At 41.9% G+C, this 26,575-nt stretch overlaps 1 long non-coding RNA gene across 1 annotated transcript in view; it reads left to right on the top strand.

Moving 5' to 3' along the window:
* LOC116456862 (uncharacterized) overlaps window positions 1-26,575 on the top strand; it is a 254,743-nt gene that overhangs the window by 152,051 nt on the left and 76,117 nt on the right. Inside the window, exon 3 of the long non-coding RNA XR_004244829.1 lies at window positions 514-581. This is a non-coding gene — a long non-coding RNA (uncharacterized LOC116456862). The remainder of the gene's footprint in view (window positions 1-513; window positions 582-26,575) is intronic.

Raw genomic sequence — 26,575 nt, 5'->3', positions numbered from 1 at the left:
TCTAAGTGGCAAGGCTGGAAACTTCCAATAAAAATATACCTGTCTGATTCAAGAACCCAATCACCCTATTAAGAGTCAGGCATTATAAAATGAATTAGATGCCAAACTCAAAGAGCTGAAGCTGACAGGTGGTTAGAAATGGGAAGTATTAGTCCCAGTGGAGCACTATAGTTTAAATATGTTTCCCAAATTTCTTGTGTTGGAAACTCAATTCCCAAATCCATATGTCAGTTGGAGATGGGGTCTTTGCAAGGTAATTAGGATTAGATAAGGTTGTCAGGGTGGAGCCTCTGCTATGAGAACAACAGCTTCATGACAGAGGGAGAGAGACCTAAGCTGGCATGTGTGCTCTTGCCCTCTCGCCATGTGATACCCTGTGCCATGTTATGACACAGCAAGAAGGCTCTCACCAGATGCCAGCATCATGCTCTTGAAACTCCCAGCCTCCAGAACTATGAGATGAATAAAATTCCTTTCTTTATAAATTACCTAATCTGTAGTATTCTGTTACAGCAACAGAAAATGGGCTAAGACATGGAGCAAGGGGCAGAATGATTCTTGAAGATGCTGAGTAACTTCTGGTATGTTTGCTTATTTTATACACATTTTGCCATTCTCTTGGGATATGAATTTTTATGCTTAAAGCAACAATACTACATGCAATGCTGGGGAAAATATCTTGTAAGTTATGGTGCATGTCTTGTTTGTTTCATCCTTCATTCTACAATGAATACAGAATGTGCTACCACTGAATCATGTACTGTGACTACAGATTTAAAGAAACTCTGTTACCAAGGACCTGAGTCCAGGGGAGGAAAACAACATTTATTATACAATGAAATGAGAGCTAAAACATAGTTCACGATGAGAAGGAAGCCTTGGTCTGCCTCTGGGAGTGAGGCAGGCTTCCTGGAGGAGGTAACCCTTGAGGACAGCTCTGGAAAAAGGAGCAGGAATTTGTCAAGTGCATAAGGGATGTGGAGGAAGGCATTCCAGGCACAGAAAATTGCCCTTCCTGGCTGAATTCCACATCGTTCTTGCCTGTGTTAAAATGCTTAGGTATTTGCTCAACATGCTTCTTACCAGAGGCAATGCTGCTTTTTTAAAGGACACAATTAATTAGGTCTCAGGATATTGGTAATCAGGAAGAGTGTAGCATTGATGATATTTTCCTCAGACTTCCAGCACACATGCTAGCTACATGCTTCTCCCTCACTGGCTTCAAACTGTGCCCAGAGGCAGTTTGACCCTCACATTTTCCTGCCTTGCTTTTGGCCTTAAGGATCCAGGTGTCAGTAGGCGCCTTTGCCTCTCTTTGATGGAGCTGTGTTTTGCCTCCTTTCCAGTTGGTGCCCTCCTCGACTCTGGCAGATGTCCAAGCCCTGTTGTTCTCCCTGCACGGGGCGGCTGAGCAATGCTCTGTAAATTATGCACCAGTCCCACAATGTTTGGGGAGCCTGTGGACCCCTTTTGTCTACACGGAGGTAAATTATTTAGCAAAGGGAATTTAAATGATTCAGAGGGGATGGCGTGAAGTCTGGCTGTGGAACAGCTCGTCTGGGGAAATGTAACTGACCTGGCGTGTGGAGGACTCAGCTCCAAGGCAGAGCTGAGCACATTTTACCTGCTCCCTAGATCCTGTAGCTTCCATGCCCTGCCTGTCTCCAGACACCGTCCTACATTAATAATCATTATAATTTAAAAGTCTATGATCTCATTTGGTGCTTGTTTCGCGTCTGCAGCAGGGAGGTTTATAATAGTGTGGTTTGGGGAAGCAAACTGGGTCTGGACAGGTTTTGTTATGAGTCCTGCTTTTCTAACCTGCTGGACCTCAGTTTCCTCTTCTGTAAATTAGGGATAATAAAAGCAACTTTTAATTGTTAACATCTCCATTTGACTATCTAATCTAAGGAATCTGGCCAAGACAAGCTCCTTAATATTCTGCCCCATGCTGCCCACAAACCTGCCCTAGGAATAGTGTCTCCATCTCAGTAAATGAGAACCTTTTACTCAGTTACTCAGGACACAGCCCTGCACATCATATTTGATTTGCTTCTCTCCTGCAGCCTCCACAGTGAATCTCTTCACCGGTCCTGTCTGCCCTACTCCCAAATGCATAGCTCATGGGATCCTTCTCACCAGGTCTTCTGCAGCTCTCTAGCTGAGGCCTCTGTCAGTTCAGCTGTGCTGTTGAAAAGCCCCCTTACTCATTCTCCTGAAGCTGCCTTCACCTCTCCAACCCTGTCTCATCCCCACCAAGCAATCAAGACTTTCTTTAAGAAATAAACAATAATAAATAAATTAGACGATATTCTTCCCTTCTTAACCCTGTGATGGCTGCTACTTACTCTTAAAATAGAATCCATGGCCTTTTTAAAAAAAAAAATCACCTACGGGCCTTACATGACCAGGCTCCAGCACATCTCTCTCCATTTAACGTTAACCCCACTGGCCTTGGGATTCTAGAACATTCCAAACATGTTCCCACATGAGGGCCTTTGCTCTCGTTGGCCCCTGAAGCTGGACTGGTCCTCCCCTGGCTTGGCTAGTTCCATTTCAATGTCCAGGCATCTGGGGAAATGTTACGTCCTCACGGGACTTCCCTGACAACCTTGAAGAGTCACATTCCTGTCACACTGTAGTGGCTTTATTTCCTTCATGCCACTTATCCCTACATTCAATTCTGATATTGAGCTTCATGGTTTGTGCACCATCCCCTCCGCTGGAAGACAGCTCCTTGCTGAACGGGCTCTTTCCGGTGTTATTCACCACGGTAGCCCCAGGTAGGTTCATTAGATAAAATACAGGACAACCAGTTAAACTTGAATTTCAGATAAACAACAATTATCTTTTTAATATAAAACTATTGCACAGGGCATACTTATGCTAAAAAAAAAGATTTGTTGTTCCTGTATTTTTACTTGCTAAATATGGCAACCCTAGTCCCTTCAGAACTGTCATCTCTGTTGAGGCTTTATAAATGCTTGTTGAAAGAAAGAAAGAAATAGTGAGTGAGCAATGAGAGGTGATTATCACATAAAATCTGCAGACCGAATTGCTTTTTTCTTTTTGCCTTCATATTCCTAATGTCTTGTCAATGCTTGACATATGATCTTTTCCCCCTTCATATTATATTGTTAGTTTCATTTTGCAGTTGGATAAATAGGGTTAGAGAATAGGAGGCTTTTCCAGAGTTAAGCAGGTAGGGATAACATCACTGAATATAGAAGAAAGTGACTCCTGAAAGGTGTGTTAAATGTGTAAAAGCTTACTTCCCTTCTCCCATAAAAGAAGTTGGAGTAAAGGCAGTCTAGGCTTGGTATGGTGTTTCCGAGACCATGCTTCAATCTTTCTCCTTCGAATCATCGGACCAGTTTCTAACTTTAAGTTTACTGCATGGTCCTACGATGTCTGCTGGAAAGCCTGTCATCACATTCACATTCCAGGCAGACAGCAGGCAAGTGGATGAGGACAAAGATCATTTATTCCCTCCCCTTTAAGACCTTCCTGAAAGTCAGTCACACATGGCTTTTCTCACTTCATTGGCCAAAACTTTATCTCATGACCACTCCTGGCTATAAAGCAGCTGGCAATGCCATCATTTCAGGGGTTTATATGTGCTGTTCTAAATACTGGGGTCTGTTCTTAGGAGCAGAAGAGAATGAGAGAATGGATATTGGGAAGCAAGAGCAGCCTCTGCTCCAGCTAGAGAGGGGCAGAAAGACCCTGGTGTATCCTCAGACTGCTGTACCCTATGCCTGCTCACAGGACAGACAAGAGCCTTTTAAGGATGAAGGCAGGACTAGACCCCAGCCTCCTGGTCACATGACTCAGAGATCTCCCATATCATTTTACCTTCTGTTGCATGGAGTGGAATGGGTCAGAGTCTGAGATGTGGATCTTTGTGTTAGTCTGAGACTTTTTCTGTGTGGGAGAGATTGTATCCTACACACAGTCTAGAAGACATTGGGGAGGCCCTGAAGCAATTACTATTGCTAGAAGTAAAGTATAGAGACAGAAGTGGGGATGGGATGGTACTAGAGAGTTAGGTACAAGTCGAGTGATGAGAGGTTGTGTCTGGTCTACACAAGATCCTAATAGATCTTAACAGGCTGCAGCAACGGTCTAAGCATAATGAGGCAAAACTGAACAGGAACAGAACATGTTATGCCCGAGTCCAAAAGAAAACTAACAAGATGCACTGATGTGACTTAGTATCTTCAGGATACAAGTGACAGAAGCACTTCAGTAATATCAGCCATAATGTGTAAGGGAGTTATTTTGATCTCAGCCTGCAGGAGCAGAGAATTTCAACGAGGTGAGAGGCACGCTTTGCCATGCACAGGGTAGACCACACCTGTCATGGTGCCTGCAGTTCTGAAAAGGACAGACCAAAGTTTTAAAAGGAGAGAAGCCAGGATGGGATTGAAGAATCCTCAGGTTGTATATTTAACAATTTATCAGTCACTTAGATCACGCCTGCTTATCAAATTTGTGGATTACTCTAATCTGACAGAGGTGGTAGATATAGTGACAGGCAGAATCAGTCAAGAAGAACAATGAGCCAATGCCAGGCTATGAAATTGAAAACAGATCAAGGTATCTCACCCCCAAAAATGATAAGTATGTGAAGTAATGCATATGTTAATTAGCACTATTTAGCCGTTTCAGAAAGCCTGCTTATTTCAAACAACATGCTGCACACAATAAATATATATAAGATCTGTGTCAACTAAAAAATTAAAATTAAAATTAAAAGTCAAAGAAAAAAAAGAAAAAAAGTTTGGAAGAGCAATCCATTGTTCAAGAAAGAGATGAGAGAGACCTGGTACAATGACTGTTCTAACAACTCCGCACTTTAGTGGGCAGCAGGGCTCATCAAAGTACCAGGGCGTCTGTGTGTGTCCCGGGCTGGTGGATGGTGGGCTTCCAAGGAGCCTCCAGGCAGCACTGATATTCATGACTTCACCCAAGCCAGGGGTTTGACCTTGGCTTTGTGGGTTTAGATTTTCAAAGTGTTTGAGTTTCCTGGACTTGGGGAGGCTGACTCTCACTAACAATGCTTGTAGGAGACTGCAGATGCCAAAAGTATTGATTGTCAGCATGAATTCTACTTGTTAGGTACCTTAAACCTGATCAGCATACATGTGGTTCTTCTTCCATGTAGGAAAACCACATGAGGAACCAAATAATACCTCTAAGGAGTTTTGAGGAGGATGGAACTGAAAAGAGGGATGTGAGTAGTGTGACTCGAATGCTGTTAGAAGAGTCTGATGTGTCCTTTTTCCTCAGGTGAAATTTCTCAGGCTGGAAACATCTAGATAACCTCTAGCTATGCTAAGCCGCAGGCACTTTTAAAGGCCTAGAACCTATTTCGTGTCTTTAAGGTGACTTGACAGAGTGTGGTTTTGTCCTCTTATTTTTTGACATATTCTGCAACTCAGGTAACAGTCTTGTTTCCCTTTCTCCGTAGCACTTGAGGTGCATCAGGCCTGCTCCTCCCTTTGCCTCGAGGTCCCACAGTGGCAAGGGGAGAGGAGACCAGCCTGGAGGGGTCTGCTCATTAAGCCTTCATTGCTGTCCACTCCAAGAAAACTCAGAGTCACTCTCTCCTAGGCACTTCTCAGGTAGAAAGAAATCTTTCCTTACCCTCCAAATCTGCTATCCTTCAGGGATGGATTCTCGGGTACCTTCGACCAGCCCCCTGCTCTGTTCCAGCTTTCTCAGCATAAAGGCAAACAATCCCAAGGTGTTTGGCTTTGACTTTTTCTCATGGCCTCCTTTCCCAGTGGGTGGCCATATATATTCATTCACATGTCCAAGGGGATTCCTCCTTCCATCCCCTGTTTATTGACGTTCTTGTCATATCTCCCTTAGGAGCTTGTTGTGTCAGTCAAGGTCCCAGCAAGAAACAGATGGCACACTTACACTTGGATAATGTGAGATGAATTTAATAAAGGACTACAAAGCTGGGAGCAGGGCTTAGGGAAACCACAAAGAATAGTCCAATGCCAGAGGACTATGAAATCTAGGTGCTATTGTAGGCCTGAAAGAGTGGAGAGAGGGGAAAGAGAGCCAGAAGACTGCGGGGGCTATGCGGAAGAAACATAGGATTCCTGGCTTTCAACAAAACTGGCCCATGGAAACCCCATGGCAATAGTAATAAATGCCACACCCTCACTCACTTCTCTCCTTCCAATCTCCTGCTGACAAACAACACTGGCCATGTGCAGTTGGTAGTCAGTGGTCAAGGGAGCCCAAGAGTGTGGTTCAGGTTCAGCTTCCCCAGGGAATAGCAGGGTGGACAAAGATAGAGAATGGATTTGGATAGGCAAATAGAATAATCCAGTAAAGCCATTGAAGGCTAGACTTTGTTGTCAATACCTTTATTTTTTGGTTTCCCATCCCACACATAGTGGGTTTGCAGCAGTTGACTTGGTCATGGATTTCTTTGGGTAAGGGGATGATCTTTGATCCCTGTATTCCAGGGCCTATCCCAGTACCCCCAAAAGATGCTCCATAAATGTTTATGGGATGACTAGTGAATGAATGAATGAATAAATGAGGTGAGCTCCATGGGAATTTTCCCTTAATTTTGCTCACTCTTTCACTCCTTGGAGGTAGCCACTTCTCTGCTTCACTTGTAGGCCAGTTCCAGTTATTAAATTTCTAAATTATCCTTCTGCCTATGGGGCTGAGTCTCCAGTGAGGTCTTGTAAATTTTTGCTTCCATCCTCGGAGTCCAGACAAGGAGCTCTTGCCTCAGGCACAGCCTCTGCTCTCTGGGATGTCTCACCTTTTTAGCAGGGAAGCATTCTGTGCCAGATGCTTAACTTGTGTCCTCCTACCAGGGAGGTTCCACAAGGAGCCTTCTTTGTTCACTTTAGGCAGGTTGGATTGGCTTCTCCTTGCTGTACTTCTAGCTAGATGAACTGTTAAACAAATATCTATTACTCATCTGTCATATTCTAGGCACTGTGCTAGGATGTGAGAATGTTCAAGTGGATAAGATACAGTTTGACATAAGGGACAAGGAGCTACAGTCCAGAGGGAGAGAAGACAAATAATAAATAATTATTTTACAGGGTAATACATGCTATGTTATTATGTTATTATTCTATAATAATTATGGGAGCACCATGGGTGAGGAGGGCACTGTGGGAGACTGGGTGAGGAGCGCCAACCCACCCGGGGGCACAAGGAAAGCTTTCTGGAGGAGTTAACACCTGATCTTGTAGGATGGGAAAGAGCAAAATAATAAAGATAAGTAATTCCAAGTCAAGTGGTGAGCAAGATCAAAATGACAGACACTTGACATAGCATGATGTGTGCAAGGAAACATGAACTAATCTGTATTATTAGTGATAACAGTTGAGGAATGGGGGGTGAGAGGCGGCTGGAGGGGCAGGCAGGGGTTAGGATGTGGAAGGCATGGTAAGCTGAGCTAAGGACTTTGCAGGACATTAACTAGAGTGAGGTGAATAAGGCCTATTTTAGACACAAAATGTAAAAGGGCTTCAAGGTCTCAGTCACTAGGATAGGTAATATTAAATGCAATATTTTAACTAATCAAAATTAATGCAAAAACCCACAGTGAAAAAATAAGATAAATAGTATTGAGTGAATTCTTATAATATCATGTTGCTTCAGTATCCATTTTGAATATAACTTTAACTTTCTCACACCAGAAGCAGGCTCAGTCACCCTTGACACAGTATCCAGTTTTACAACTCCTCCTAGTTCCTTAAGGTGGTCAATTCAGCTCTCTGGCTTATATAACTCCTGGTAGTTACCTCTCCATGAGACAGCCAGATACAACCGACCTAATTAGCCCCACTGACCTCCACACCCCACATGGACTGTGCAGGTGTGCCACAGTGGCCACCTCTCAGTCACAGTGTGACCCCCATGAAACTAGTGCCTGCTTGTACTACCAGTTAGAACTCCCCACAGGAAACCTGCTTGAGTAACTCCCAGGACCCCAATAAAGAATTTGGCTTACAGGTCCCCTTCTCTCTCTCTTGCTCCTCACCTGCTTGCTGAATGCATGTGTCCTCAGTGGCTTCCCCCTTTCCAGTGACCCTGGGAGGCATACTGCCCCCTGCTCTCTGGAATCTGTAAGTCTGCTATTTCATGCTCTGTGTTGTGCTGCCTCCTCCTGTGTCTTCCCTGACAGACAAACATGAGCCTAACTTCTTTCCTGGTCAGGGCTCTCCTATGGAGTGGCTATCTTGGTAGGAATACACTGAACACAGCTTAGACAAGAGCCACAGGGACATCTGTGAATAAAAGCAAGTTTTCTGTATGGGGAACACCTGGCCATGGCCAGACGCTTAGGCATTAGGCAGTCTACCAGGATAAAGAAGTATCCCTTGAAAGGCATGCTGTAAACATCCCGAAACTGCCTTCCCTAGAGCCCTGTCATCAGGGCAGGGCTAGAGTTTATAGCCACTCTCCAGAGAGAGACTGCAAGACCAAATTAGAAAGAATTTATATCTTTAATATTTACAAAACACTATGTTACTGATTTTTTTCTTTTGCCTTGGGCATCAACATGGCTCAGTATAGCATTACTGAGTCTGTCTTTATTGCAATAAAATGTTTCTTATCCCTTCAACAAATGGTGCTGGGACAACTGCATATCCACATGCAAAAGAATGAAATTGGATCCCTGCCTCATGCCATACACAAACATTAACTCAAGGTAGATCATAGACCTAAATGTAAGGGCTAAAACTGTTGAACTCATAGAAGGAAATGCCAGAGTAAAGCAGTGTGATCTAGGGTTTAGCAATGATTTCTTAGATATGACACTAAAACTGCAAGTGATGAAAGATAAGATTTTTAAGTTTTACTTTATCAAAATTAAAAATTGTGTGCCTCTAAGGATATCATTAAGAAAGTGAAAAACAACCTATCACCCCCCTGCTCTATTATATAGCCATCTATTGCTCTTAAAATAAACTCCAGTCCTCCTGCCATGACCTCCCAGTCCTGCAGAGGACCTCTGCCAACCTCTCCAGCTCCATCTCATCTTTTCTCTCTCTGTTTCTTGCTCCACCAGCTCAGCCACTTGGGTCTCCTTTGCCAAGGAGTGTCCTCCCTCTGGAACCCAATACCAGCTCTTTCTTCTGCTGGAATCTTCTCTCAGCTCTTTTAAGGTTAGTTCTTGCTTTTTAGCATTTCATTACACGTTACATTTTGTGAGACCTCTAAAGGGACCTTCCCTGCTTACAATCAATATCATCACTCAGTGCATTTGTTTTCTATTACTGCTATAACAAAGTGATACACACATGGTGGCTGAAAACAACACAGACTTAGCTGGATGTGATGGCTCATGCCTGTAATCCCAGCAACATGGGAGGCTGAGGTGGGAGCCTCGTTTAAGGCCAGGAGTTCAAGACCAACCTGCGCAACATAGAGAGACTCCATGTATAAAGAAAAAAAAATTAAAAAAAAAAATAGCCAGAGTAGCTGAGGCAGGAGGATCTCTGGAGCCCGGAATTTTGAGGCTGCAATGAGCCAGATTGTGCCAATGCATTCCAGCCTAGGTGACAAAACAAGATCCTGACTCAGGAAACGCGCGCACACACACACACACTTATTGTCTTCAGTTCTGTATGTTAGAAATCCAACATATGTTTCACTGGGCTAAAATCAAGGTGTTACAGGGCTGCATTACTTTTCATAAAGGACATTTCATTTCCTTGCCCTTCCCAGCTTCCAGAGGTTGCCTGTATCCTTGGCTCATGGCCCCTTCCTCCACCTTCTAAGCCAGCAAAATTGTATCTCCGACCATTCCTCTGTAGTCACTTTGTCCTTGGACTCTCCTCTTCTGCCTCCTTCCTTCACTTTTAAGCACACTTGTGACTATCCTGGGCCCACCCAGCCAACCCAGAATAATCTCTCTATCTTAGGGTCAGCTGATTAGCAACCTTAATTCCAGCTTCAACCTTATTTCTCCTTTGCTGCATAACCTGACATATTCAGATGTTCTAGGTATGAAGACATGGATGTCTTTAGGGATGGAGGTGTTATTTTGCTTATTACATCCGGCTTCAATTCTTCCTTAGCATCTCTGTGACCTTAATCATTCTGTTGGTTAATTGTTTTTCTTACCTGCTAGGATGTAAGATCCTGGGGATCTTCAGCCTGCTGTAATAGGTAAAATCTTGAGTGTAGATAGGAATGTGAAAAATAGTGTTTCTCAAGCATGTCTGTCCATCAGGAGCTATTCATTTGTTCATGCGCTTAATAATGTTTATTAAGCACCTACCTAGAACCAGACACTGTTCGACTCAGGATGCGTCAGTGAACAAGACAGACCCCAAACACTACCTTCATGGGGCTTACATCTCCGGTAGAGCTTTAAATAATATAGATGTCTGGGCTCCACCAGCCACTCCAGAAGCCAAGCCACTTGGGTGAAGAACAGCTAATCATTAAATGGCAAGTTAGAATCATTTGAATTATTTTTCACCACACATTGGACTATTATTCCAGAGGGAGGGTTTTATTGGAACAGTGCTTCTAAAACCATCTTTGATAAAGGGAAAATCGTTTTCTAATTCCAAACCATTGTGGATTGAAACTTTTGTAAAATACAGTAAAAACAAATTTTAGAAACAGTAAAAACAATATTAGAAAAATCTAATATTGTTTGGTTGTCATGGCAGGGTCAAATGCCTATAAAAATTTTTAAACACTCTCAATTTCTACGCTAATCTCATGATAGATGGATGACAAACAGTTCTTAGAACAGCCCAAGTCCTGAGTCTCTGACTTAGTTTTAATTTTTTCATCTGTGAAATGGAGATAATTTTATATATGGAGAGTTATTAGAAGGATACAATTGGGTGATATAAATAAATCACCAAAGTCAGCATTGGCTTAGTGACTGGTAACTATTAATGTCCATAGATGTTATGCTTCAATAATTCTAAATAATACTTTAATACTCAATTGTTGGTGTCAGAAAATTCAAACAAGGGTATGGGGTATCTTCCAAGTCAGTCAGAAAGAGGCATCTTGCTAGGTCATCATAAAAACAATGTAGATTGTAAATATCTGTGTTTGGGATTTGTTTTTGATTATAAACAGAAACACAGGGAAAACATGCATTTGAGTACTGTTGATGACTAATAATCACTGAGAAACCCCATTTGCCTTTTAAACTCCAGCCAGATGTTACCCTTCCCCACTGCAAACCAAGCCCACCCTCGGGCCCATTAAACAAAATGCTGGCTATCACTGACTGACAAGGTCTGAGGATTGGCTCTTTTTAAATAGCCGCAAGGTCATGGGGATTAAACGTTCTCCAGGGAGTCACAGGAAAAGTAGAATGTCAGCACTGCCTTTTCTCTGTGAAGATGGCTCAGTGACATTTTCAGAAAGGAAGGACTACTGCTACCTGTCAGCACTCAATGGAGAACACAAGGTTAGATGCAAAGCAGGAAGGTTACTCACCACCGGGAGATTGGCAGCGCAGCTGCAGCTTCGTTCCGAGATGCAGTGCTAATGGGGCAGACCTGGAGAACTCGTTCAAGGACTGGGAAGTGGAGACCAAGCCCAAAGTGAGAAGCAACATGGCACAAGGAAGAGAGCAAAAGCTTCGGCAGTAGACAGTTCTGGGTTTAAATCTCAGCCCTTGTATTTGCTGATCCTGTGACCTTAGGTGTGTCGCATAATCTCTCAGATAACAGAACTTCCCTTGAAGGACTGTCATGGGTGTTAGTGATATTGTGTGCGAATACCTGGCATACATTGAGTGATCGCTGAGATTTAGCGATTGCCAGCTTGTCTCAGGGGCCCAAACAACAAGATCCAGTGAAAATGCACGTAACCTCGTTTGCCTGTTTGTCACATCGTTTTCAACCTTTGTACACGAATGACTCTGGTTAATGCTCATGCATTGCAGATGCAATCAGTTCTCTCCACCACACACACTGACTGTTTTGTTCCATTATTATCTAGCTATGAAATAATAATCTTTAACAAGAAATCCAAATATGTTAAGTGTGTGTGTTTGTGTGTGCGGGAGTGCACATGGGAGTTTTTACTGAAGATTTGTAGCATCTTTGAAGAAGGTTCTCGCTGTGCCATGCTCCTTATTCTACTAAAGACCCTTGTCTGGCACTTTTTATTCCCGGAGTATCTACTCTATCCACTAGGCTAAGATGGAATTAGAAAGTCCAAGTCTTTTTTACGAGAAGAAAAATGTGGAATAAAAATTATTCAAGTTTCCCAGACTCAACTGAATGTTAAAAATGGTCAATGAGTCTTGCAGAGAGGAAATAATCTAATTGGACTGAAAATATTACACAGCCATAAAAAAGATTAAAATCACATTTTTTTGCAGCAATATGGATGAAGCTGGAGGCCATTATCCTAAGAGAATTAATGCAGAAACAGAAAACCAAATATCACATGTCCTTGCTTGTAAGTGGGAGCTAAACATTGAGTACACATAGACACAAAGAGGGGAACAGTAGATACTGCGGCTTACTTGAAGGTGGAAAATGGGAGGAAGGTGAGGATCAAAAAACTAACTATTAGGTTCTATGCTTATTATCTGGATAATGAAATAATCTGTATAACAGACCCCCGTGACATGTAATTTATTCATGTAACAAACCTGTACATGTACCCTCTGAATCTAAAGTAACAGTTGGAATTTAAAAAAGACTGCAAAAATCACAACCTTAATCACAGACCATCACAGCCTTACATAAAAACTACTTCTACAAGGACATCTGCCCAATAACTGCCTGTCCAACCCTGGACTGGCATCAACCTTGTTATTTCTCTCTGTAGCCATGGATAATTATTTCAAAACAATTATGTATGCTGCATTTTTTTTTCTTTAAAAACCTTTATCTTCCTTTATCTCCCTAAAAACACACATGCTTTAGTGTGGCATATGTATTCCCATTGAATTGCTTTATTCCCAAATAAATATATTTTCTTTAAAAAAAATTTGTTTACAGGGGTGGAGTGCTCTGAATTGCCTTCTCTGTGGTGATGAGGGTAGAAGGATTCAAGATATTTATGACCCAGTGAGTTAATCAAAGCACATGGTTAGCTGGGTCATTAGCTTATGAAAAAGGTATCTGGAAAATTAAATTGGACTCTTCTCTGTGCACTACCACATGTCGGAGGTTAGATAAGGACTTTCTGAACTCTCAGAGATACCGATTAAAAAAAAAACCTGAGTCTGTTTTTGCTGGCTTGTAGTCTGATATTTCAACCTGAGGACTGTGACAGTTCCAGTATTTGTGAAACATAGTCTGAAGCGTGAAAGTCATTGGCACATCTGTTGGAGTATGTTATGCTTTGGCTCTGTGACTCCACCCAAATCTTACCTCAAATTGTAATCCCCACCTGTTGAGGGAGGTAGGCGACTGGATTATAGGGGCGGTTTCTCCCATGCTCTTCTCATGATGGTGTGAGCTCTTACAAGAGCTGATGGTTTTGTGTGTTTGGAAGTTCCTGCTTCGCTCTTCTCTCTCCTGCCACCTTGTGAAGAAGGTGCCTGTTTCTCCTTCCGCCATGATTGTAAGTTTCCCGAGGCTTCCCCAGCCATGCGGAATTGTGAGTTAATTAAACCTCTTTCCTTTATAAATTACCTAGTCTCAGGTATTTCATTATTGTGATGTGAAAATGGACTAATACAGTGAATTTATACCGGGAGAGGGGCACTGCTATAAAGATAACCTGAAAATGTGGAAGCAACTTTGGAACTGGTTAATGAGCAGAGGTTAGAACAGTTTGCAGGGCTCAGAAGAAGGCAGAAGATGTGGGAAAGTTTGGAACTTCCTGGAGACTTGTTGAATGGTTTTGATCAAAATGCTGACAGTGATGTGGACAATGAAGTCCAGGCTGAGGGGGTCTCAGATGGAGATGAAAAACTTCTTGGGAACTGGAGCATAGGTCACTCTTGCTATGTTTTAGCAGACTGGTGCCATTTTGCCCCCGCCCTAGAGATCTGTGGAACTTTGAACTTGAGAAAGATGATCTGAAATTGGAACTTACGTTTAAAAGGGAAGCAGAACATAAAAATGTAGAAAGTTTGCAGCCTGTGAGTCAATTAAACCTCTTTCCTTTATAAATTACTCAGTCTCGGGTATTTCTTTATAGCAGTGTGAAAATGGACTAATACAGAGCTGCCATATTCATAGATTCTGAGAGGCCATATATAAGACATAACATTCTTCTCCTTGCCTCCAAGAAAGAAAATAAAAATAAGGCATTACCAATTAATATTAACTCATTATCAGTTGCAAGGTGAATCTGAACTGTAGAGACATCAAAATGTGAAAAACATGCATCTTGGACTGGATGAATGACTGTAGTGTTAGCTTATACATTGCCACTTAAGCTATGAAAAGATCTCACTAAAAACTTACTTGAATGTAACCTCACTGTTAAAATTTTGTAGATTCCGTTTAGCTCCTTAGGCCTACATTTTTACCCACTCTGTAGCAAGTTGCAGGCAGATGGAAGCAGTGACTCTACTAGTTTGAATCTAAATGTTAGAGGAGGTGTCATTCACTGAATGCCCGTTGCCTGTGGGCTTCCCTTCTCTCTCTTCTCCATCTAGAGCAAAGCCTCAATCCCTCTCCTTCCTGGGTTTTCTTTGGGAAAACTGCAAATTCTTCAATTCTTTATTAAGCAGAGCCTTCTCATATTGTGTTTCCAGATTTCCAGAGCCAAGAATGAGCAATTCAACAAAACAAAGTTCCCCCATCCAGAAAAATTTCCCTTCCTTCCTTCCTCTCTTCCCCTTTTCCTTCCTTCCTCCCTTCCTCCCTCCCTCCCTTCCTTCCTCCCTTCCTTCCTTCCTTCCTTCCTTCCTTCCTTCCTTCCTTCCTTCCTACCTTCCTTCTCTCTCTTTTTCTGTTTTTCTATTTTTAAAAAGCCTATTTTCTTTTGAAGGCAGCACAGCAAGCATCTATTTTTAATTGTGGATGATCCTTGGGGCCTCACCCTTTAGCTGAAATATCTGATCTGCTATTTCTTCTAAAGCAAAAATTCAGAGCCTTTCACAAAGGAGATTTAGCTGAGCTGCTAAGACAACTTGTCCCTGATGTTACTGTCTATGTGTATGAATGCTGTGTATATATGTGTATAACACTACAATTACCAGAGAAGTCATCTATGCTCTCCTGGGGCTGAAAAGGCAAGGCTTTCCAGTATGTAGTGAGGAGAATTGTGTCTGAAGAGTAAGATCCTTGGTTGTTTTAATCTTCTTTTCTAAGCCAAATAGAAGACGCTTGCCTGGAAGACAGAAACTGGGCTATAATGGGAGGTCCTTAAGTCAGGTAGAAGACTTGAATTTGGGCAATTTTTGGCTTGACATCCTATTATGATAAATGCCACTAGCAGCTAACATGAATCAAGTACTTTCTGTGTGGGAGGCTTTGTGTTTTGTAGGTAGAAGCAAATTCATATGCCACAAACTAGAAAATGGAGGCTCGAGGTCATTAAGTAACTTTTCTCATGTGGAGAGAAATAATTATGATGATGATGGCAGTGATCGTTTTGGTCTTTGAAGACAGTTCTCTCATAATATAGTTCAGGTAGCTAAGAAGGCTTGGGACTCTTGGCAGGTTGTTGTGAAACAAATTTTGGCTCAATCCCAGAATAATAAACTACTTCAGGAGACCTGTGCAGCAAATTGAATCTCGATGGTAATAGCTGCAGAGTGGAGAGGCTGCCCTGGCTTTCTCCCTGCTCCGGGAACTGTGAGTTGGAGAGAATCACATTGACTTTCTTATGAACATTTTTAACACTTTAAATTTCACTTTCTCCTGCACAGCCTAGCATAGAACACACATAAATCCTTTCTTTTCTTTCGCAACTATGGCATATCTTGTAATTTAGCAACTGTAAAAATGAATAAGTGCAATTAACAATGCAGAGCGAAAGACAGTGAGCTTATAACTGGTTATAAGTCAATTGAATCTCATTATTAAGGAACAAAATGATCCTAATTAATATCCTGGTTTTCTGGTCTCTCCATAAGTCAGTAGGCCATTGCCTAGCTAGCTACTTTGCATTTGCAGTTTTTAGTATCATGACTTGATTCAGGGCTAGTTGGAGTCCCATTGTTCTTTCTTGACCTTTGTCTTCACACTGACATTAGTCAAGGGATTCTGTTGTATGGCAGAAAAAGAGTAATGGGACAAAGTCAGACCCTTGGTCCTGGCCGAGCCCCTGCTGCAGACATCCATGTGGCCTTTGGGATCAGTCTTGGGAACTGACAGGGTCCGATGGCCAGGGGGCTTTGGGAATAAGAATGAGGAGGAGTACAGCTTGACTTTGACCTGAGAAAATAGGCTGTAGGTGGGTTTTTTTAAAGAGCTGACAAAGGAGGAGCAGCAGATTTGGGGCCAAAAAAATCACAATTTTGGGTTTCAGAACCTGAAGTTTCTGCAATTTTCATGTGCAAAAAAAATGGATAATCAGCACTGGATCTTGGGAGAGGTGTTTAGCAGGGCTCTTGGAAACAGATGAGGGAGAAAAGATGATCTTGATAGAAGTTCCTGCTTAAGGCCTCTTACGGTCTCATGCTGAAGCTGGATACATCACTTAAAAGGCTGAATAGTGTCACCTTCTGCAGTCACCTTTGCCTTCCAGAAAAGACTAAAATACACATTCAGCACAATAGCCCAAGTCTTGTCCCCAAGGATTTACATTTTGTACTACCTCCTTTTCTCCTGTCAGGGGAGATGACCTGTTTGCTTAATCAGGAAATCTGTACCATTCACTCATTTGCCTATAGACACTAAGCTTCAGGGAAGATGTTGCTATCTCTCTGATGTTTCTGTTACTTCTAAATATACCCAGCTATTGAAATGTGTGCCTATGGGTAAACGTGGGTTAAGAAGCACGTATTATAGAAGACAAGCATAAAGTCCAAAATGACTTAAGACAAAGTTGGGCAGTTGATTTACGATTTGTCTGAATTACGTGTTAAGAGACTTAATAAGAACTTCAAACAGCTTAAAGGTGGAAGGGCTTTAGAAAAAGGCGAGGTCTGCCTTGCCTCCCCCAGCAATGCTGGTCTCACAGTTGTCTGCTACTGACTTCCCCACCTTTGGCAAAGACTTCATCATGATCATTAATACCAGTAATGCCTTACACTTACAAAGCACTTCCTGTGATTTCCATGATTACATATTCCATAATAGTCATGGTAAGAAGACCTGGCAGGTCATTATTAATCTCATTTTACCGAGGGAGAAATTGAGGCCCAGAGAGATTCAGTGTTGCCCAAGGACAGACACTTAGTAAGTGGCAAAACTGATACCAGTATTGTGACACCCCCTCCTCTGTACCCCAGGGCTGTTTTCCAAATTTGGGCCGCGTTGTTTCTTATTTGGATTATTATAATAGCTAGCTAAATGTGTCCCCATTTCTAGACTTTTTCCTGTTTAATTTCTGATTTACACTGTAGTAGAATCGTCCTCCCATAACAAGGCTTAAATTATGTCTACTTTTGTCTTTAAAAATCTTTAATGTCTCTCCATAGCCTATCCACAAAAGCCCAACATCCTTCCAGTATGCTTGGGGACTTTGATACTCTGTCTCAGACGGTGCACCCTGGATATTCTAGCACTGTTCTACCCGTCATTAGCCACATCTGCCCTCTACCTTCTCACGTCTCCATGCATCTGCTTATGCTTTTCTTCATGAAGCACTTTTCCTTTGTTCATCCATTATTTAAACCCTGCTCATCCTTGAAGCCTCACTTCAAATGCTCTTTCTTTCACAGAATCGTCCCAGATGGCTGCAGCCAAAATCAACAGCCCTTTTCTTTATTGCTGTACATCCTTATAGAACTTGTTTTACTGTATTTTGTGTTACAGTTCAAGTGCCCAGGCCTGAACCACCCATCCTACACTTTCAGGTCTTTGAAGGATGTCAGGAGTTTTGCCTTATTCTTCATTTTCACTCATGGTACATACTGAGCAAACATTTATTTAATGAATAAACTTGTTAAAGGAAAATGTCAATGTTCCAGGTAAGTCAACAAGCAAGGAAACATATTTCGTGTTTCTAGAAAAGCAGACCATTTGGGCTCTACAGAACAGTGATTCCCCAAATTACTTGTGTCCTTCAGGCATCTTTCTGGCTAGCTACATAAAAATTATCTGGACCACTTGTTGAAAATACTGAGTCCTGGGCTCTAACTCCAGAACTTTTTGTCTGGGAATATGAAACTTATCATATTTCCCAGGTGAATTGTATGCTAACCCATGCTTGGGAGCCACTGGTATAAAAAATACTGTGAACCTCAAAAAATTTGTTTAAATTTACAGAGATACCTGTATATATATTAATTTAGAAATTTGTTTAAATTTACAAAAAAACCTATATATATGGAAAAACATGATGTTTTGAAATATAGGTACATTGTGGAAACAGTTAAATCTAGCTAATTCACAAATATGTGATCTCACATAGTTATTTTTTTTGTGGTGAGAACATTTAACATCCACTATCTTTGCATTTAAAAGAATACAATATATTGTCATTCAGTATAGTCACATGCTGTACAATGTATCTTTTGAACTTATTCCTTTTATCTATAATTATATATCCTTTGGCTAACATCTCATCTCCCTTCTGCCCTAACCACTCCAGACTCTCCTACTCCCTATTTCCATGAGGTCCACATTTTTAGGTTCCACATAAATGAGATCATATAATAGTGTTTTTTTTTTGTTGTTTTTTTTTTTTTGCACCTGCCTTATTTTGCTTAGCATGATCCTGAAGGATGTTTTGATCTATAAACTTAGTCAAGTTGGCTGAAGTTGGGCTAAATTCACTCATGACACAGGGGACTCCTATTTTTAAATACTTCCCTTCGTCATAAATTTCTCAGGCTTACAAGTGAATTTCAGGAGTGTTTTGTGTCACTGCAGGAAGCATATCAGTGGCTTCCTGACTGAGGCAGGAGGGTGCTTTGATTTCGGTCTTCTTCCTGTTTTGACATTTTTTCTGTTTTCTGATACTTATCCAATCCTTTTGATTTCTTGTGACTTGTTGGTTTTTCACTGCTTATCATGTTTGCACATCCCTTTTTTAATCCTCAGAATACCCCTAAACTTCTTATTTGATGAACACATCTTCTTCCTCCTGTATAAAGAATCTTTATTTTTTCACTCTGGTTTCATATTCTTGCCTTTTCTGTTTGATCCATTGTTATCCAGGTCTTGGTATTTTTCTTGGCATCCAAACATCATATAGCCAACTGTATGAACCCTCATCTGAATATATTCAGAGTAAGTTCTGCTGAGACCATTGCTTCATAGTATTAAATACTTTACCTCAGAGGTAGATAGAGCAATCTGTCAGGGTAGATATCTATGGGTGTTTTGCCTACTCAAGATACTAGTGTTATAAATTGTGTTTTCCTGCTATTAAAAAAATATGTATCCCTTGCTGATATGATTTGGATTTGTGTCCCTTCCCAAATATCATGCCGAATTGTAATCCCCAGTGTTGGAGGAGAGGCCTGTTGGGAGATGATTGGATCATGGGGGCAGTTTCTAATGGTTTAGCACTGTCCATCAAGTGCTGTCCAGTGAGAGAGTTCTCCCAGGATCTACTTGTTTAAAAGTGTGTTGGACCCTCCCTGCCTCTCTTTCTCCTGCTCCAGCCATGTAGGATGTGTCTGCTTCCCCTTCGCCTTCTGCCATGACTGTAAGTTTCCTGAGGCCTCCCCAACCATGCTTCCTGTACAGCCTGCAGAACCATGAGTCATTTAAACCTCTTCTCTTCATAAATTACCCAGTCTCAGATAATTCTTTATAGCAATGCAAGAAGGAACTAATACACTTGCTTTTATATACTTAATAAGATTGACCATGAAGGATCATTGGCACTATAAAAAGTGCAAAAATAACATCAAGAACTGCAGCTCCTTTAATTATTAGCATTTCTATCAGTGTTATTACTGCTACTACTATTACCATACATTGTTTATAATCTACTACTATAAATATTTCTGCTTCAGCTGGCCCATGTGCAATTCTGATGTTACCCCACTGCCTGTTGCCTTGCAATGGTTTGCCATGGACATCTTCTCCTCTGGGTTGCTGCATCTCCTACCCCTCCACTTTATCTCTAGAGGACTCAACCACCCTGAGATGGAGCAGGAACCCTTCTTGGGTACCTGCCAGGCACCCACCTCCCACCAAGCATGGAAATGAAGGAAAATCTGTGTTTTTTTCAAGGGAAATTTCAAGTACCTAGTTACCCCTGAGAAGTAAATGCAACTTGATAAGCAAGAAGGTAATAGTAGCTTAAAACAATAGCCAAGAAGTTGGAGTCATGGGATGTGTGGTTCCCTATAGAAACCAAAGATCACATCTTAACATATGTCCCTGAGTTGTTTTTTAAAAACCTGAACTGCTACCAACTGAGTCTGCTGCACGTAGACCTCAGATCAGAAGGAAATGAAGACTGAACTCTGATCACAGTTCTTTGTTTTAAATTTCTTCTTGAGGGGCCTGGAGGAAGTCCCTAGGCCAGAGCTAACATTCTTTTCTTCCTATCCCAAATTTTTAGACAAAGGTTTACCTCTTGAACCAATTGCAAATTAGAAAACCTTCAAACCCATCTATGACCTATGGACCCCCTGACTTCCCCTCTCAAGATGTTTTGTCTTCTTACAAAACCAATGTATTTCCTCCGTGTATTGATTTATGACTTTGCCTGTAACCTCTGCCTCACTGCCTTTACAAACTCTTGCCTGTTAGCCATGTGGGAGTTTTGTTCTTAAGCAGGAGCTGCCTGATTCTTCTTGCTTGGAGCCCTTTTTCCTGCTGCAAACGTTGGTGCAGATGTTTGTCCTCACTGTTCTAGGTGAGCAGAACCCAGTTCGGTTTGGTTACAACCTTCTCTTGCTCCTTGGATTCTCGTAGTTCTTATGCTAGGTTGAGAGATATTTCAACTTTCTTTTCCTTATTTTGGAGATTTTCAGGGCTAGGTTTGTGAAGGGAGGAAGCCAGCAATCTTTGCTACTTTTCTATCTTGTCAGGATCTAAATATCAGGATTCCCCCCATGGTTTTATAAATGAAAACCACATGGGAGGGGAACTGATGTTTGCTGCAGACCTCTTATTGCAGAGGAGGAGGTTTAAGCACCATAATAATGACAATGATGATGATGACAATGCCTCCTCCTCCCCCACCAGATATAAAACACTGTATTCACTCCATGCCAAATCCTCACTATAATTCCTGTAAGGCAGGTAACATTATTGTTTTCTTGCCCATGGGAATGCTGAAGCTCTGAGGTTAGATAACTGGTTGAAGGACACAGAGCAGAGAAGTGGCAGAAACTAGCTGCAATCTTCTGCAACAATCAGACTGTTGTCCTTTCTCCTGCTCTGCTTGGGAGTCCTCTGGGTATGCAATGCTGCGCTCAAGGCATAGAGTGAGCTGGTGACATCCCTGCCACCAAGCGCAGCCTGATGGCTCTGGATCCTCTGCTGTCTTTGCCACCTGTTCGACCCTCATGCCCTGTTCTCTTCCTATTCGATGTCCAAGGATATCAACCAGTACTTGAAATATGGTCTAGAAGCTACTGAGTGGAAAAATGCCATAAGAACCTAGGAAGGAAAAAAAAGTGAAGAGGAGAGACAAATACCCTATTTATCCCTCTTGACTTCATTACAAAAGATCTGCAAAGCTCACACAAAAAAATCAACCTGCAAATCATGTTATGGTTAATAAAGCAGTAAATTAAGCCTTCCTGTCTCTACCTGCATATCCTGAAGGTAGTCACAGTGCCCTTTCTGTTTTATTTTAGGGCCCAGTACCAAAGATTTTCACCTTAGCATAATTAACTTTTTATCATTAAGATTCTGAAAAATTGAATTGTGTTGGACACAGGTCACCGTAATGAGAATTTAATGGCGACGTATTACAATGCTAGCTAAGCTTTGAGTACGTGCTAAAGGCGTCACATTGCTACTGACCTATGCAAATTTCTATCTCAGTGGCCCTTATTTTTCCCCACTGTGGCATCCAGCCCCCTCCTCACTTTCTCCTCATCTCCTTAAACAATGATTCCCTCATTTTCATATTAATTGCATCACTTAACTGAGATAATGCTCCCTCTGAAATGAGCAAAGGGATGAATCACTGAAACGGGCCATTATTCTTTTTGCTTAACCAATTTCACAGGCCCCGCACAAAACACTGCCTTCATTTGGCTTCCTATAATTGCTTATCATTAGGCCCAGCCGCCCCATGAAGTACCTTTTTATTTATTTAAGTCTCATCTCTGATGGATGGAAAATGAGTCACTTGCATATCTGAGAAGCCCAGGCTGTTCTGTGACCAGGCAAGGCGGAGGTGGAATACCCAGGAGAACTTTGATTCCAGAATATCAAGGAGAAGCCACACGAGTGGGTGGCTTCATCTGTTCCCCTTTCCCGTGGAGATTCCACTGCCATCAGGTGGTCCAGGGGCATCCAGCAGCAGCTCCATCAGCTCCCCAAGACTGAGAGGAGACAGGGCTTAACTCAGGGGATGATGGCAGCTTGGTGCCCATAGCAGGGTGTGCAAGGCTACCCCAGGTGCCCTCATCATCAGGGGCCACAGCATCCTATCTGTGGACAGGTGACTGGGGCAGGTGGGAGAGTGTACCTTGGCCTTGGCTTAATATTCTGCGTGCATCAGCATGATGAGATGGCTAAAGGAACCTTGTAGAAGATTGTTATTCATTCTTTCCGTGTCTCTCTCTCCTTTAGGGGGCATATGATGGTGAATGAGAGGGAGAGATGGAAAGGACATTTTTCAAGGGAAATTATGTTGTTATCAGCCACAGCCACACTCAGAAAGGCATTGAGAGAGAATGGCTCCCTTGCCATGAAAAGGATGTATTCCTATGAGCCTGTCAGGACATCTGGGCTGAAGCCTTCCCTGGAGGTTTCCTCTGAGCATACCATGTGCTTTTGTTCCTGTGGATAAAAGGGTCTGTCAGGGAGCTAGCTCTCCAAGGCCTTGTGATCTGCCCCATCATAATATTGTTTCCCGGATATCGCTGCTGTGACTCATGCAGCCTCTCTGTTTGGTGGCTGCCTTAATATCACCCATTCCTCTCACCCACCTTTGTGTTCAGCCCTCCCCAGGTGCTTCAGCTCTGGACCTCCACCCTCACAGGACCTTGTCAAGAGGCTGGCTAGGTATAAATAACTTCTTTGAGAAGAAAGGGCAGTTTCTTGACTCTTCCCTTCCATTTTCTGTGATGTTCCTGGGAGGACTAATGAGGACTGAGACCCAGCCTGGAGTGACACATTCCCTGACATGAAGGGAGGTGACTTTGAAAGATGCCTGGGGCATGGTGTTCACAGCAGGGTTAGGATAAGGTGGTAGTTCTTAGAATGTGGTCCTGGAACCAGCAGCATCGGCATCACCTGAGAACTTGTTAGAAACTAAATTCTCAGGCTCCAAATCAGACAATCAGAATCTGAGTTTTCACAGGCCCTCTGGGTGATTTTGATGCTCATTATGTGGGGGACCACTGGCCTAAGACACTGTATTTTGGTTTGGATTTTTTTTTTTTTTTTTCGTAATTCTATCATATGTAGCATCTCACTGAATTCTCACCATGATTTTGGAAAACTGGCAGGAGAAGGCAAAGCCGGTTGGGGTTATGCCTATTTTACAAATGAGAAGGTAAAAATCATAGAGGTTACATGACTTGCTCAGTAGGAGATTGATAAGGAGTGGTGAAAAATAAGGTTGAGGGCAAAGTAGGGCCAGATCATAGATGGGATTCTTGACAGACAGAGTAAAAAACAATAGAGAACCATGATAAGTTCTTGAGTTTGCAAACAGCAGAACAAAGTGGTGCTTTACAGAAAATAATTTGAAAGTGATGTTTGGGACAGATTACAGTAGGAGAAGCTAGAAGCCCTGTTATACCTGTTGGCAGTCCAAATTACCATGCTTTTAAAATTTCAGTAGTGCATTTTACTCCAGCAATGATCTGTAAATGCAGACAGGCTAACAGACATGGGCCTTCCTTGTGCTCCTAAATCACACCATGTTACTTACCTCTCTGGATGTCAGTTTATTTGGCTCTAAATGGGAATTAGCCTATTCCATAAATTGCCTCTTTTTACAGGGTGTGACTAGTTTTTTTTGTTTTTTTTTGGATGAAACCATGCCAAAGTTGGTATATAGTTGGTGTTTGGAATCACTGAATTTTCTTGATTTAGAATTGATGTGATGAAAGCGATAGTTTAAGAGAAATTGTAGAGTGGTGGCAGAGAGATATTTTCGTTACTGTGAACAACATATTATTAAAATAAACAGGTTGATGTTAAAGTTGACATATGTTTTAAAAATTAAACTGCTGAAAGGTGCTTAAGAAAAACAGTTCTTTACTGTTACGGAGTACCTTATCATTTGTATTGGTTTATGTGGGCTAAACTCCTACAAGAAAGAAGCTAAAAATGTGGTAGTTCAAAACAATGGAGACTTGTTTCCTTCTCACGTAAGAATCTAGCAGGGATGTTTCAGGTCAGCAAAGGGTTGAAGGTTGGCAGTGAGGAGCAAATTTCTGTTCCACACCGTCTTTCAGGGACTGAGGTTGACAGTGGCTCTATTATCATTAGTGTATGGCTTCCAAAGCTTGCTCACTTATTATTGGCTTCCAGTCATTGAAAGAAGACTATGAAAGAGTCTGGGCATTTTTTAGGTTAGGTCTTCATGTGACACACAACACTTCCACTCATGATCCATCAGCTCAAACACACCAAAATTTGGCCATATCAAATTGTAGAGGAAGCTGAAACATTCAGATTATCTCTGTACCCAGGAAGAAAGGAAGAATAGATTTTAGTGGACAACTGAAATTATTTCCAGAAAGCCTCTATTTTACTGATGAAGATAATGAAACTCTGGTTTGGTGAATTCTTTTTGAAAACATTGGCTACCAATGCGTGGATCTGGGAAAAAATCAAGGTCATTTCATTACCTCCCTATATTTCAGCCAAAATGAAATTACATATAAAACCAAGGATTTAGAGAATATCTACAACATGCCTAGGTCTGTCTGTATCTGTGTTACATGTTTGGAATTCAGTGGTGGTCATAGTTCTACTGGCTTTGTGATCAAAGAGTAATTTCTGCATATGTTGAAGGATTCTTTTACCTTTGATCTTTAAGCACTCTTTGAAACCCTTAATCATATACCCTATTTCCAGGGTGGATTAAATTTTTTAGATAACACACATCATGTATTAAAAATCCCTACATGTTCATAAGGCTATAAATTTCTCAAGAAGGGATGGAGTGAAATTTCTTGCTGTTTTATATAATTTATGTAACATCTAGCATGGAGTTTTAAAATCAGACTATGAGGAGTTTTACTCTCAGTTACTCATCTTTAGCCAGTTCATTTAATAATATTAAAGGAAGTCATATTGTTTCCTTCTTTTTAAAAAAGTTCTATATGCTGTATCTCCTACCTATCTATCTACTATCTATCTATCTATCATCTATCTATCTATCTATCTATCTATCTATCTATCTATCTATCTATCTATGTATCGCTCAATTCTGTCTGTCTTAGAAGACAGTTGGGGTAAGTAATATGAGATAATAAATGTAAAAGGGATAAGAAATTACAAAATTTGATGCAGAGACATAGAATCATTATTATGATAATCCATTAGTAATCTGAATTTTACCAGAGTACTGAATACACATTCGCTGTCATGGAATATTTACAATGTTGTATGTGAGGTAGGTGCTATAGACTGAATGTGTCCCTTTGAAATCCTAATCCCTAAATGGTGGCATTTAGAGGTGATTAGTTGATAAAGACAGAGCCCCCCTGAATGGAATTAGCGTTTTTTGTTTTTTTTTTTTTTGAGACGGAGTCTCGCTCTGTCGCCCAGGCTGGAGTGCAGTGGCGCTATCTCGGCTCACTGCAAGCTCCGCCTCCCCGGTTCACGCCATTCTCCTGCCTCAGCCTCTCCGAGTAGCTGGGACTACAGGCGCCCGCCACCACGCCCGGCTAATTTTTTGTATTTTTTTTTAGTAGAGGCGGGGTTTCACCATGGTCTCGATCTCTTGACCTCGTGATCCGCCTGCCTCGGCCTCCCAAAGTGCTGGGATTACAAGCGTGAGCCACCGCGCCCGGCCGGAATTAGCGTTTTTATAAAGAGAGCTCTCCCATACCCTCAGCCATGTGAGGATACAGCAAAAAGATGACCATCTACGAATCAAAAAGATGACCATCTACCAATCAGGAAGTATGAGCCTTCACCGAACACCAAATCTGCCAGTGCCTTGATCTTGGCTGTTCCAGCTTCCAAAGTGGGGAGAAATGAATTCCTGTTTTTTGTTTTTGTTTTTGTTTATTTTATTTTATTTTTTTTTTGAGATGGAGTCTCGCTCTGTCGCCCAGGCTGGAGTGCAGTGGTGCGACCTCGGCTCACTGCAAGCTCCGCCTCCCAAGTTCACGCCATTCTCCTGCCTCAGCCTTCCGAGTAGCTGGGACTACAGGCACCCGCCACCATGCCCGGCTCATTTTTTGTAT

Source organism: Hylobates moloch, unplaced genomic scaffold (assembly GCF_009828535.3).
Source record: "Hylobates moloch isolate HMO894 unplaced genomic scaffold, HMol_V3 SCAFFOLD_17, whole genome shotgun sequence".
NCBI classification, from domain to species: Eukaryota; Metazoa; Chordata; class Mammalia; order Primates; family Hylobatidae; genus Hylobates; species Hylobates moloch.
The sequence above is the reverse complement of the archived record's forward strand: the minus strand, read 5'-3'. Positions and strand labels throughout refer to the sequence as shown.